The sequence below is a fragment of the Cupressus sempervirens genome, chromosome 5, assembly GCF_028749045.1.
Source record: "Cupressus sempervirens isolate cs-2001-9-10 chromosome 5, ASM2874904v1, whole genome shotgun sequence".
In the NCBI taxonomy this organism is placed as follows: domain Eukaryota; kingdom Viridiplantae; phylum Streptophyta; class Pinopsida; order Cupressales; family Cupressaceae; genus Cupressus; species Cupressus sempervirens.
In genome coordinates, this window is record NC_143122.1 from 579,457,365 (window position 1) to 579,471,405 (window position 14,041).

The window sequence follows — 14,041 nt, forward strand, 5'->3', positions numbered from 1 at the left end:
TCTTTGCAAACTCGTCCACAACTTTGTTAGAAATTTTTCTGTCTCTGTAGAAATTAATATCGTCCACTTCCAGGCCTGTGGCTTCAGCAATAATATCCTCTGTGACTTCCATCCTCTGATTACCCACCAAAATGCTACCGTTCTTCCAAGTTTTGATGAACTGCTTGGTGATAGTTGGGTTGCTTCCCTTGAGTTTCTCCATGAAATCCGTAAACCTGCCCTGTTCTAAAATGTCCCAAATTTTCGGCTTCCATTCCTTGCAACTTCCTGGGTCACACCTCTTCCTTTTACCTCCCATATTCCTCAATATGCATAAATTACGCTCCTTACCAGCGAGCTCAAGCAAACTATAGTTCTCAATTTCAAAAGCTTGGTGTGCTTTTCTCTTTTGCAAGAATACCCACAATCTGTGTGGTAACAAGTGAGCAATAATCATAATTTGCAAACCCCCATTCCTATACATCTCATAAATACTCCTAATTGCCATTTTCATCATTATTAAAAACACTTTTGTCTACTTCCAATAGAATGTTACTCATGAAGAAATTAAATAGATTGATGAGGAGGCGATTCTTTAACTACAAAATACAAATTTAACCAAAAAGTGATACAAAATCCTAGTCTTGTAACATTGATGACCTACATGAGACGACAATATTTATAAGTTAAGAGTATTGAAGACTTGAATTTAGAATTAAAATTAAAATTTCAAAACTAAAAAAGTTGAACTAGTTTAATGGTAGTCTTTGTGAGAAATATAAATCAAAATCATTCACAACCCTAAACCTTAAAAATTTGCTCGATACTCACAATTGCCAAGTGACAGTTTTGCTTGGTAAACACTAAGAAACCGAGTGGCAGGAGAGTTTACCGAGTGAGCTCGGTAAATGAAGAACAAACAAGTCGGTAGCCAAAGGATGCCGAGTGAGCTCGATAGTGTGGATGCCGAGTGAACTCGGTAGCCACAGTAGGGTGGTGCTCGGTAGATGAAGATACCAAGTGAACTCGGTAGACACTACAGAGATAAAACTTTTAACAAGACTTAACGAGTGAAGACTTATAACGTGAATAACTTTCACCATTAAAACTAGAGAGCCAGAACTTGAAGCTTTCAAATAAACTTTTCAAATGCAAGGAATAGAAGAAGAAGAACAATGGATTCAAGTATGTTTACTTGCTTTCTACTCAACTTTGAAATAAACTATTACAAAATCTAGAAGCATATGGCTTCTACCAAAAAATTCTAAAATAACCCTAAAATTGGTAAAACTTCAAACTTATAGCTCTAATGGCTGCATACTACAATGCCTGGAGCAATCACTGCTTCAACAGGTCAAATCAAACAACAAACTATGAACTTACAGGATGACACAAAGAAGCACGCGCAACTGCAGTCACGAAATAAACTTCCTCTGTCCCTACAACAAACTGGATCTGCTGATTACTTTTTCTGCCGCTTCTCTCTGATGTGCTTAAACGATGAACACTCTGCTCTTTGTGTCTTCTCTGTTCTGCTGAATGCACACACCCTGAATGAATGAATCAAACATACCTTTTGTCATATTTTTCCCCCTTTTTTTTCAAAAATTTCACCTACCCCATTCATGTTTATGACTGTTCTGCAATCCGTCAGGGGTGGTAGGTGGCATTGAGCTCCAGGGAGAAACGACCAACTACAATTAATATTCCAACAATCTTACACCTCTCTCGCTTGTTACACTGCTGATATACTATTGTCATGATAAACTGCTTTGATCATACAAGTCCGAATCCAGTGACCAAAGATCGAACGTGCAAGTTTCTCTCAACTGAGTCATTCAGTTCCAGAGCAACTGGATTCACTAGAACAAATGGAGGCAGCCGTTGTGTAAGCAAATAGAGGAAACTCAGAAGAGGGCTCACATTTCTGATGTGGAATGTCTGTTGTCTTCCGCTTGTCTGCATTCCGCGTAGGTGTGGAAAAATGCCATTTGCAGTGTGCGGAGGAGAGCTGTTTAATGGAGAGAGCTTTAGTCCCACATTAGTGTGTTAATAAATATAGTGGGATGAGAGACGGTATTAATAGGGTCGGATGGAGTAGAGTATAATCACGGAGCCGCGTGGTGAAGACAGAGCGAACTATTCTTTCGCCTTTTACTAAAGAATACCGTGTCTTCGCCACTCACAGCGACATACGCCAATTTTTAGAGGCTTACCTCTTTCTCAGAGGAGGCCCACATAACAAAGCAAAGTTTAAACATATAATGAAATGTTAAAGCGTATAGCGTAAGTGAGTGATTGTTTAAAGTACGTAATTAGTCGATTAAGCAGGATTACCAATGGGGGATCCTGTCTTGAGATTTCTAGACCTTGTACACACCACATAGAAAACGGAGATTTAAGTGACTGCATTTGAGTACCTACGATAAACATTTTCAACTAATTGAGTTTGTATACATCCTGCAATCTCCACGCTAAGGGGTTTCTTATGAGGCATTCCGACAAATAGTTTGCGCCCAATCTGTGATTCAAACCAATAATAAAATTGGACCAAAAATCTTTTAACTCCTTGTGCTTCGATGAAGGTCCATTGCTCGTTCTAGAGCTCTTAATTGGGCATAACACGCGAATGTTGGATACACATATTAGTGCATTTACTTGAAGGATTCGAAAACTTCCTTAAGAAATACTGCATGCATTGTAATTCGTCACTTCCATGAGATGACATATTTTAAGGCATTTCGTCAAACAGTTCCATTTTACACTCTACCGCCACATCTCTTTGGTGAATTCTGCCAGTCTGATTTGAGTATGTCAACATAATCAGTATAAGAAAAATGTAAAATGACTCTTAATAAGTTATAAAAAGGTAGTCTCAGAGAAGAATCCGTCCCTGCCAACCGCCATTGTTGCTGTCCGAGATTTAAATATTGGAAAAAATCATCCTTTTACCTAGATTCCTTTGTATCGGTGGGGTTACAGAGGATTTCTGTGTGTGAGTTGGTTGGATTTAGCTGGAAATTTACACCTTCGCATGCTGAAGCCCACAATGTTGAAGCCGACATTCGCTGGTAACTCTCTTCTTAAGAGATGATTCGAAGCCGGAATCTTCAAATGCGTTCAATGAAATTTCAAGCAACTTTTACGGTAAGAAGTTTTGTTCCTTGCTTGTAGAAATAGCAATGCAAATGCCTGCAGGGTACACCTGTGCTTTGTGTAATCTGTAGTGGTCAAAAACTTTGTGAATCCAATAAACTTTGGTTCTTACCATACATAATGAATGACAAGTTTATTGTGCAATCCTGTGTTGTAGATTAATCTAAATTATCTACCATTGATGTATGAGTGGGATTTGTTGGTTTCTCTATTATAAATTTAAGAAGACTCAATCTGAACTACTGAGGAGAAATTTGGGCAGACTGGGTTATGGGAGGAAAGATCAGAAAATATAGGCCCATTGGGCTTGTATGAAAAATTCTTCCACGTCTTTTATGGAGGTCTAACAAACAAACAACGACCACTCTCAGAATGAAGCTTAGTGTGTTGTTTAAGCACTCTTCGGCTTCCAATGCCAACAGGAGACGTGGTGACTTTAATTGGTTTTCGAAAATGCAATTAAATGCATGTTTGTGTGTGGGTAGAAGCAAATGAATATCAATCTTATCTATTCACCATCGCCTTTGGTCAAACGTCTGTCTAAGCTATAAAATTGTATGGCGACCTTCCTGAAAATTATTAGTGACTATTTTTTTTTCATATCAAATACGAATTCTAATTGACCTAAAGTCTGAGGACAGGCTAATCTCCGGACAAAATGGACGACAAAACAAAGTCAAACTTATTTTTTTTCGCGACAATGTTTTTTTCTATTTTGTTGTTGTTATTTTCAACTACAAACAATGCAGATCATAAAGATCAAATGCTGCGAAAAATCCACGACGTTTTCAGTTTGTAGGGAGCATAGCCACGTTCATCTAAAGTCTCTACCTCTTGTGAAAAGTAGAGGATAGATTTTACTCTTTGGTTAAAAGATATTGTGTAGATAAGAAAGGGTAATGAGGGAAGCAAGACAATTCTATAAATTTACCAAGTCAAATATGTAGGAATAAAATCAAATAGAAGACAACTAGTAAGTGTTGGATTGACTAATATTTTGGAGAAGAGATGAAAACATGAAATGCATATAGCTTTATCTTATATAGTGAGTATTGTGAGAAGAGTTCATGACTAGAAAGTATCAATATTGTTGATATATGGAATTGGGATCTATCCCTAAATAATTTTGGTGGAATAGAAAACTCTTTAGTCTAAGGCTCTTAATTAAAAAGATACTAAATAAGATTCATGATGCTATACAATGAAGTTGAAATGCTTTAGTTTGAAGCCACAAAAATAAAGATATCCAAAAGTTGGTAATTATATTCATAGATTTCAATCATGTTAGGTTTTACAAAAATACAAAAAATAATTTTATAATAAAAAAAAGTACAATAAAACATGTTTCAATTATTATTACATACATATAGATATTGCTCTAAATATTTTTTAAAAAAAGTTATATGAAATGTATAAAAAATGATGCTTTCCTTAAAATATTTTATAAAAATTTAAAATATGTATTATATTTAATTTTTAAGTGATATATTTGAATTATTTAATAATATTTTACACTTACAGAAAAATAAGTAACAAAAATATTTTATATTTACTTCAATTTAAATTCTAAAAAATTATAATAATTAAGAAATAATAATTATCCAATGTAAATATCTCATTATAACTTGATATTTTATTAGTTTTATTTTTTTATTTTACTACTTTGTTTTCATATGTTTTTGATATTTCAAAAAGGTCTTTACACATTAATTAAATGTAAAATGAGATAAAATATGGAGAAATTCGAACCATTCTTAAAGAGGAAAATGTACTTGAAATGTTCGGTCTAATTATGTTCGGCCACAAATGAGCAAAATTTTCCTCACCACTTTCCTAAGGGCCCATTTAGTTGCTGGAATATGATTCGAGAATTGGCATCCCAAACCCTTGATTTGGGATTCTTGAACTTGAAATCCAAATAACGACTTTGGGAATTTAATTTGGGATTGTTTGGTTCATCAAGAATTCAGTATGCTAAAAGACATTTTGCCCATTTGGTTGCACATTTCTAGAATCGGAATATCATCGAAATGATCATATTTTAAATTCAAACAAATTATTTGTTGTAATGGATTAAAATAAATGAGAAGAGTGTTGCCCACAATAATTTGGCATTGTGTAAAGCCAAGAATAAATCTTCCTTTTCACCAGCACGTGCAAACTAGACAAGCATGGATGATGTGATTCAACTACAAAATGAGGTTGCTTCCCATATCAAAAATGTTTGGAAGAGAAGGGTGTTAATGAGAATGATTTTTTGATGTGAGTCAAGTCCTTCTCATAAAGTAAAGGTTGCTACAAAAGACAGAGTCACTATCAACACCACATTGATGGATATGGCATTTAAAATTAATCCAAGCAAAGCAGTATGAATCAAAGAACATCCCCAAAAAATGTAACTAGAATTGATGCTAAAGAGCTATCGATCGAGCTGAATCAAGAAATCTATGAAGACAATGTGGTCCTCGAAATGTGCTCTCTGAGTGATTCAATTAGCTAGAGGATGACATTGAAAGAGAGCAACAAGGATGCTCAAACACCAGATCTGGCAAAAGTACACTCCCATACAACTCCAAGATCATGCCCTTCGGATGGGAGATCGAACCAGGAGTAGCGGGAAAACCAAAATCTAAGAAATATAAATTAAAAAATATTTAAATCATTTGACTCAATAACTTAAATTCAAACAATTTGTCTCTTGTAATTGAAGGATTTGAGCAATACACAAAACAAATCCACAAAGCCTTCGAATACCTGCACGTAGAAAACCTATCACAAATAAGAAAAAAACAAGAGGAGGCAAGGGTTTGCTCTGAAAAATATGCAAATGTATTCTCAGATAAAGAAAAGATACAAGATACTTACAAATGATCTATCCTTATAGTAGGAGATCAAAACTCAAAAAGGGTAACCTAAAAGGTACAAAGGGTAACCTAAAAGGTAAAATCCATTTAATAATTACTAAATAATTATTAAATGTGGATGCAAAAGTGCATAAAGAAAAATCTTAAGAAGGGAGAAAAGGTAATTTAATTAATGAAATTAAATTAACCTTTTTCTCTAACAGTATTGGATTGTAAGTGTAGAATAATGATGTTGATTCTCGTCATGCAACTGTTGACCTCATGAAATGGGAAGTTGTAGCAATAATCAGCCTCATACATCTCAAGTTACAGAGTTTATATCAGATTTGGAGATGTAGGCAATGTGTCAATTGTGTCGTCTACTACAAAACAAACATTTTGATGATTGTCTCTTCCTCTATTACGCATATAAATGCATACCTATGATGAAATAACTTGCACAATATAAGAAATAATATAAAATATTATATAAATACTTGATAATAATTGAGAGTAATAGACCACTTTGAGGGGGCAACCTCCATATATCTCCAATGAGATCACACTTCACGATATGATCTTGACATAAGACTCACAACCTCCTATGTATACCTAATTCTACTTAGGCTGAATAGACACAACCCTAGGCTGAGCTACCTACCTAAATAATAATATAATAATGATAACATAACTTAATTAAGGATTAAGATAGCCACGCGTTGACTATTCATAACCCTATATACACCAATATTAAGGCATAACATGCCCCCTCTTTTGAAAGAAGAATTTTCCTCAATGCTAACCAAGTGTGGATTCTTTTGAATGAGCTCCTCATCCTCCCATGCAGTCTCTTCAACTAGTAATTTCTTCCATTGGATGAGATACTAGGTGAGGGTTCTATTCCTCAGCTTCTTTGGCGTGTTTGAAGAATGCACTCTAGTTCCAAAATTATTCTTCCTTCTTCATCAAGCCCTGGTAGTATTGTTTGAGTAGGAATATTTTTTCCAATTACCTTCTTCAAGCAAGAAACATGAAAAATTCGATGTATCTTTGTTGTTGGTGGCAACTCAAGCTTGTAGGCAACACTAGAAATCTTTTGCATGATTTGGTATGGTCCATAATATCTTGGATACAACTTATTATTCTTTTTTTGTTGCTTCATTGAGATTTGTTTATAATGCTACAATCTCAAGGAGACCCAATCCCCAACTTCAAAATTTCTTTCACTACGATGTTGGTCTGCTTGTTGTTTCATTTGATTTTGTGCCATAGCTAAATTCCCCTTGAGTCCTGAAAATACCTATTGTTGATGAAGCAAGTGGTCCTCTACAAAATGAACTCTTGGTCACATTTTAATGATGATATGATGGAAGGAGGATGATATCCATTCTACAAGAGGTAGCCAATCTACCCATTGAGATTGTTTCTCCGAAGTGAAACAACGTAGATATCCTTCCAAACATTTATTAATAGCCTTAGTTTGCCCATCTAATTGAGGATGGTATGAAGACCTATGAGCCAATTGAGTACCCAAACATGAGAATAAATCTTTCCAAAAGTGACTAGTAAAGATAGGATCACGATCACTAATAATAACCTTAGGTGTACCATGTAGCTTTTGAATATTCTCCAAGAAAACTTTTGCCACTATACTTGTAAAAGGATGTGATAATGCAATGAAATGTGCATATTTAGTCAGGCAATCAACTACTATCATGATGGCATTATGACCTTTAGATTTGGGAAGCCCTGTGATGAAGTCCATGGATACCTCTTCCCAACATTGTCTAGGAATAGATAAAGGTTGCAAAAGACCTGGTGTCTTAATTGTTTCCCCCTTATTTCTTTGACAAACCAAACATTCAACCACAGATTTTTTAACATCACCTTTTAGCCCTTCCCAAAAATACTTGCTTGATTCGATGATATGTCTTCAAAAATCTTGAATGACCACCAATTAGGGACTCATGTAGCTCTTTGAGAATCTTGTATTTAAGCGTGGAATTCTTGCAAAGATACAAGAAATCTTTATACCAAAGAATGTCCCCCTTTAAAAAAAAACTTATCTAAACTACTAGGGTAACTTTTTATTTGTTACTTGCTGCAACATCATTTTGCCACTCTGCTTTGGCTTCTACCACCCAATTTTCTTGTAATATTGAAGGGGCACACAATAAGGTTTCATCTTTTTCATCCTTCCTGGAAAGTGCATCAACCACAATATTTTCCTTCCCTTTCTTGTATACAATTTCAAAGTCATATCCCAACATCTTAATGACCCATTTCTGTTGCTCTTTTGAAGATACTGTTTGTTCCAAAAAATATTTTAGGTTATCATGATCTGTCTTAACCTTGAAGTTTTGACCCATTAAATAAGGCCTCCATTTTTTAACTGCATGAAGGATTGCTAGCATTTCCTTCTTATAAATAAGTTTGAGTTGATTTTTACATTTTAATTGACTACTCTCAAAAGCAATTGGTCAACCTTCTTGTATGAGAACTGCTCCTATCCCATTTCTAGAAGTATCACATTCCACAATGAATTCCTTGGTGAAGTCTAGAGTGACAAGCATTGGAGTTGTACACATAACCTTCTTCAATTTCTCAAATGCTACATTAGCAGATTCATTCCAATGAAAAGAATCCTTCTTCAATAGAGTGGTGAGGGGTGTTGCTATACGACCATAATTCATCACAAATATTCTATAGTACCCTGTCAATCGCAATAAACCCCTCAACTTCTTAATGGTTTTTGAAATAGGTCATTCCATGATATCCTTAATTTTGTTAGGGTCCACCTTTACTCCTTCATGTGAAACGATGTGTCCCAAATAATCCACCTCCTTGAGACCAAAAGCACACTTGGATGACTTAGCATAGAGTTGATGATCTTCAAGTAATTATAATGCTTGATCTACATTTTGCAAATGTTCTTCCCATGTATTTCTATAAATTAATATACCATCAAAAAACACTAACACAAAGTTTCTCAAGAACTTCTTAAAAATGGAATTCATCAAACTTTGGAATGTAGATGTGTTAGTAAATAGATTTGTCACTGTAGAAATTGCTCAACAGAGTTTATGTGGCAAACTGTTCACAATAGTTGGATAGGCCCTTGATATCTGGCCTTCCTCTACATTTAGAGGGGCAGCTCCCTCTTAAGATGAATTTTTTTAATTTTTCAATAAAGATGGATTGAACTTAGAAAATAAAAAGGAAATCACTGAGAGTGTATGCACCACACAACTCCAATGTTTTCATAAAAACAATGTAAATTGTTAATGAAAGCAATCAAGAACGACGCTTGAGAACTATCACTGACACAATGCTAATTCAACAATTCACAAATACTCACACATACCATGAAAATACTCATATGATGAATCAACACTTCAACAATTTAGATTCATTAGGAAGAGAACGCCAAATGTACTTCCTTTATTTCTTTGCACCAAGAAAGTAAGAAATGACTGATTACAATAATAACAATTGTACACACTTTCCAAAAAATTGCTTTGTTATCAGAGCATAAGTGTTCCCTGTCTTCAAGTCCAAAAGTCCATTATTACATTGAGTTTTAGGAATTTATAGCTATTCTAGAATAACTAACCTTTCAAGTTCATAACTACTCAAAAAGTTAGAGTTTGGGCTACTCCGAAGAGTTCGTAACCAACTCTAACTTTCAATGCTTAACTATAATTAGAAAAGGTTAAGACGTTTACCAAAACCAAAGTTGACCCTTTTTAGAAAATACATAAATAAAAACTCAAGGCAACCTTGCACTTCTAACTTTTAACTATAATCATTGATGTTTTCTGAGCTTACTCTTTGATCTATAGGTGTTGCGAGTAGTTGAGTCAAGTTTTCCTTGTATGCTCTAAATGATTTGATGACTTGAGCCAAAGTTTTGTTTTTAATGATGATTAAACTCTGCATCTTCAACTTGCATAGCTCATGTCTCTTTCTAACTTCATCCAACTCTATGACATAACTTGGCAAGTTTTGAGTACAAGAGTCCAATGTTGCTAAGAGACTACTCAATCTTGTCATAACACTAGCATCTAAACTTTGTTTACTGCCAAGTTCGGTGCTGATTTTTGGCTCAATGCATTCCAAAATAGAAGATATGTCTTGATTTTGAGTGTGTTCACTAATAGGAATACCTTCTATGATCATCAGTATATCCCCCAAGGCATTATTTTTCAGTAACTTGCATGAGTTTAAGAATTGTTCTCCTTCACCCAATTGTTCATTCATACTATCATTTTTCCATCTGATGTTTTCAGCCATACATCAATTTTCTCTTCTTCTCCTGTGCTGATTAACTTCAATGATTTGACTATATTTCTATCCATTCCTTTAATCTCTACTAAATTAGCATCAATTTCTCTCCAAAATGTTTGTTGTTCCTTGAGAGTTATTAGCTCTTTTTGAAATCTTTGTTGTATATGATCTGCTTTGGCAAATGCAACTTAAACATCTTGAATTAAGCTTGATATTCGTTCTTTCATGCTTTTTACCCATGCTTTCACCATCTTTCCATAAGTTTGACATTCTCCTATGTCTTGAATGGTTTCTTCATCAAACATCTTCTTGGGATATCGTATGATTTTTGTAGATTAGCTAGGATCTGGGAAGGAATCACCGACCATCAATCAGATGCATGAAGAAAGTGCTCGAACTTGACACGTGAGTTGATTCTTAGCTTGCTTATCTCTCCTTGATTGTTCCATTAGGATAGCAGCTAGCACTTGGAAATTGTGTTCTCTTGCCCCATGGGTAGTTTGGCCTAGATCCACTTTAGTGATGCTAAAATCAGATTCATTTGCCTCATTTATGTCCTTCTCTATGACTGGTTGTGCAATTTCAACAAATAAGTTTCCTAAGGTAGGGTTCACTTCCAGTCTAGAATCCATTATAGTCTTCTTTATCTTTGTACCTTTATGCATTAAAGCGGCTATGACATCCAGATTTGGTGCTTCTAATTGAATCATCCTTTTCTTCTTTCTCTCTAAACTTTGTTGTAACCAAGATGTTGAAATACTAGCAGACGGGCTGATTACTGAAGGAACATGTAAGACTGTAGATGATAAATCCAAGTTATGCACATTTTCTACAACTGGCTCCTCTTGAATTGCTTCTATGCTTTCAGGAGACAATGAGCATGCAAGAGATGCTATGGATTGAATCATCTCATCTACAAATGATGGTAAAGTGTTCATTTTGAGAGCTTCATCTATCATCTATCGAATTGGTTTCAAAGTCTTTTCCTTGGGTTTCAATCTCTTCTTCCTGGTGACTGCATTGAGTTCACATGTTGAAACTAGATTAACTCCTTTATCTGGATCTTCACCATCACCTCCCCCTTGTGTGTTATGTAAGGAGCCCAAGGAAGAAGGAATAGAAGACGGAATGGCTGAAATTGATTTACCTTCCTAAGAATTATTCTCATTCTTTGTACTGCCTCTTCCTGTTGATTTAGTAGCAGTGACTTCTTTGACTTTATTCTTTAACCAATTTTCAATTCGTTGAATCACAAAGAAGGTCCTTTCCTTCAGGTCTTTTGATTTCGATAGAGACTAATTGATATATGGCAATTTTAATAATTGTATCCACTCAAAGAAGAAAGGATCAATCAAGTCTGAACCATCTTTTGTTATGCCTGTCACATCCCATCCCATTTTGTAATCAATAATTTGTTGTACTATGAATCTCATCCAGCCCCTTCTTCTCACTTCAAAGTCATTTTCATAGTTCGCCCAATAATCTTCCATCGTAGGGAAATGGAGATAACCGGGTCCAAGTGCCAAGTTATTTTTAACATACCTACTACCATTAAATGGGAAGCGACCGTGGAAAGAGTGTAAAGTTATGTTCACCATGGATCTCTTGGTATTTTGAGCATCTAAAGAGTAAAGACAAATATAGCATCTAATGCCGATTGGGAAAGGAATTGATCTTTTGTTCTTGCACTTTTTGTTTACCTGGCCAATTTGCCTGCAAACTTCTGAAAGTACCAACCTATCATCTATGAAGCGAGGCAACATGAGAGGACAATCTTGAAAACCTCTAATGTGGATGTAAGTGAATTGAGGGTACTGTATGAAGAAGCTACCATAAATACTAATGAGACAGGCTACTTCAGGAGAAATTTGAAGTCCTATATCTCCTTGTAGCTCCCTAGCAGTGAGCATAGAAAAAACATCATTCACCCTACGAAAGTGTGTATTGATCTGTTTTAATTATAATTGAGGGTAATAATTATAAGTTTGTGTGGTTAAGCTATGCTCCCCATAAGGATTAAAACTGGGCCATGACTTCATACTAGCAATTGCATACATTAGGTATGAGGACATGTAAAACCCTTGACTTGCATTCAATCCTATTAACTGGTGATGGAGGGCATCGCTAATCATTTCTCCCCAATCTATAAATTGTTTTCCAGTGGTGATGGTATTAATGTACAAGAACATTCAATCCTAAAAATCTCCAGCGGTCTAATTTCCCACCACTCCATTGAGAAGAATTATCATATTAGAAATGTCTTCATTAGAGATATTCCAAGGTAACACTTTGGGCAACTGTGACTGTCCTTGTCTGGGTTGATCCAACCAAATCCTAGCAATGGCCTTTAGACATGTTTTCTTATTTTGATGGAAGTATCCTTGGGAACCTTCGTTAGATATTTTTGTGAATTCTTCTCTTACTGGAAATCTAAAGGTGATGGAGATAGATATTGGATCTAACCTTGCCACAACATTATTTGCTGAGGTCTTGATGTCCCTAGAATTTTGATCATATGCCTTGATACATTCTAAAACCAATTTTGCACATTGAACTGCAAGCGGGTGTCCTCTTGCATGCGCTAGACCACTTTCCAATGTTCGTTGTGCCAGGGGTGATTTATCTTCTTTGCTCATCATTTTCTAGAAGTCTGTAACTTTCATATGTCCCATCTTTGTGTCTAATATTTTGGGAAGCATGCTTTTTAATATCACAAGAGGCTCTTTACCTTGAAACTTGTACCTCATAGTATCACTTACCAAATCCTTGTCCTGGTGCAATGTCAAATGTGAAGTCAATAATTACTTTGATTTGTATCAAACTCCGTGTTCTATTTTCTTTAGGCAATTGTGAAGCTTTATCAAAATCTCTATTTCACTTGAAGGATCCAACATTTATCTAAAGCATTCACAAGATTTTTTCAATCCCTTATCAATACCATTTGGTCCATTTACTTCTTCTAAAAAATGCACACATCTCATATGCAATAGAGGCATTTTGTCAAACAATTCAGTAGCTCTACTAGATGAATGTGGGTACACTTAGATTCGACATTCTATCAAATAGTTTCCATGTACTTCGATATTTTCATTGAACTATTGTAGGCTGTAGATTACTTCACATTCTCCCTTTAAGAGCATTGACTCTCCAATGGTTCTTCTAAATATTTTAGAAGTAATGAGAATTAAAACCCGCACTCTTCCCAAATCTCTCTAAATTCTTGACACAAAGGAGTTAATTCCTCCTGATAATATTCAACACCATACCAGTTTTAAAAATGTTTTATTGCCTTGTTAAATGCTCACATAATTTCCAATGCATTAATGCATTGTATCAAACATTTGGAAAATGGTTTCTGCAGATGGTATTGTTGGTTTTCCCTCTAGGCCACAGGTCATAGAAGAGAAACAATACACGTGCCTTGACTATGTTTCCAAAAGATACTGTAGGTTGGAGAAATAAGTGAAGTCACATGCCTGTTTATGTTGAGACTTGTTGGAAATCCTACTATGCACTTGATGCATGCATCATCTTCAATTTTGTGCATGATGGCATATTAATAAAGCTTAGTTTTCTGCCTTCTAATGTGTCAGTGCATTGTGTCAATCCTTTGAAATACAAAATCTACCCCAAATTTTTTTCTCATTGGTCTGCAATTTTGATTGACTTTGAGAAGATTTAATTAAATAATGCATATGCCTTGTCTTGCGTATGGTATTATTCCAAACAACTCATGTGCTCCCATTAGCTATCGTGGCTAGAGAAGTGACAGCTAA

The 14,041-nt window shown here is 35.2% G+C and overlaps 1 non-coding gene across 1 annotated transcript; it reads left to right on the forward strand.

The window, feature by feature from the left end:
• Positions 1 to 2,093: 2,093 nt before the first annotated feature.
• Positions 2,094 to 2,213, forward strand: LOC149557259 (U5 spliceosomal RNA). Its single transcript, XR_016352492.1, has one exon. It is a non-coding gene; the product is annotated as a U5 spliceosomal RNA (small nuclear RNA).
• The last annotated feature ends 11,828 nt before the right edge of the window (positions 2,214 to 14,041 follow it).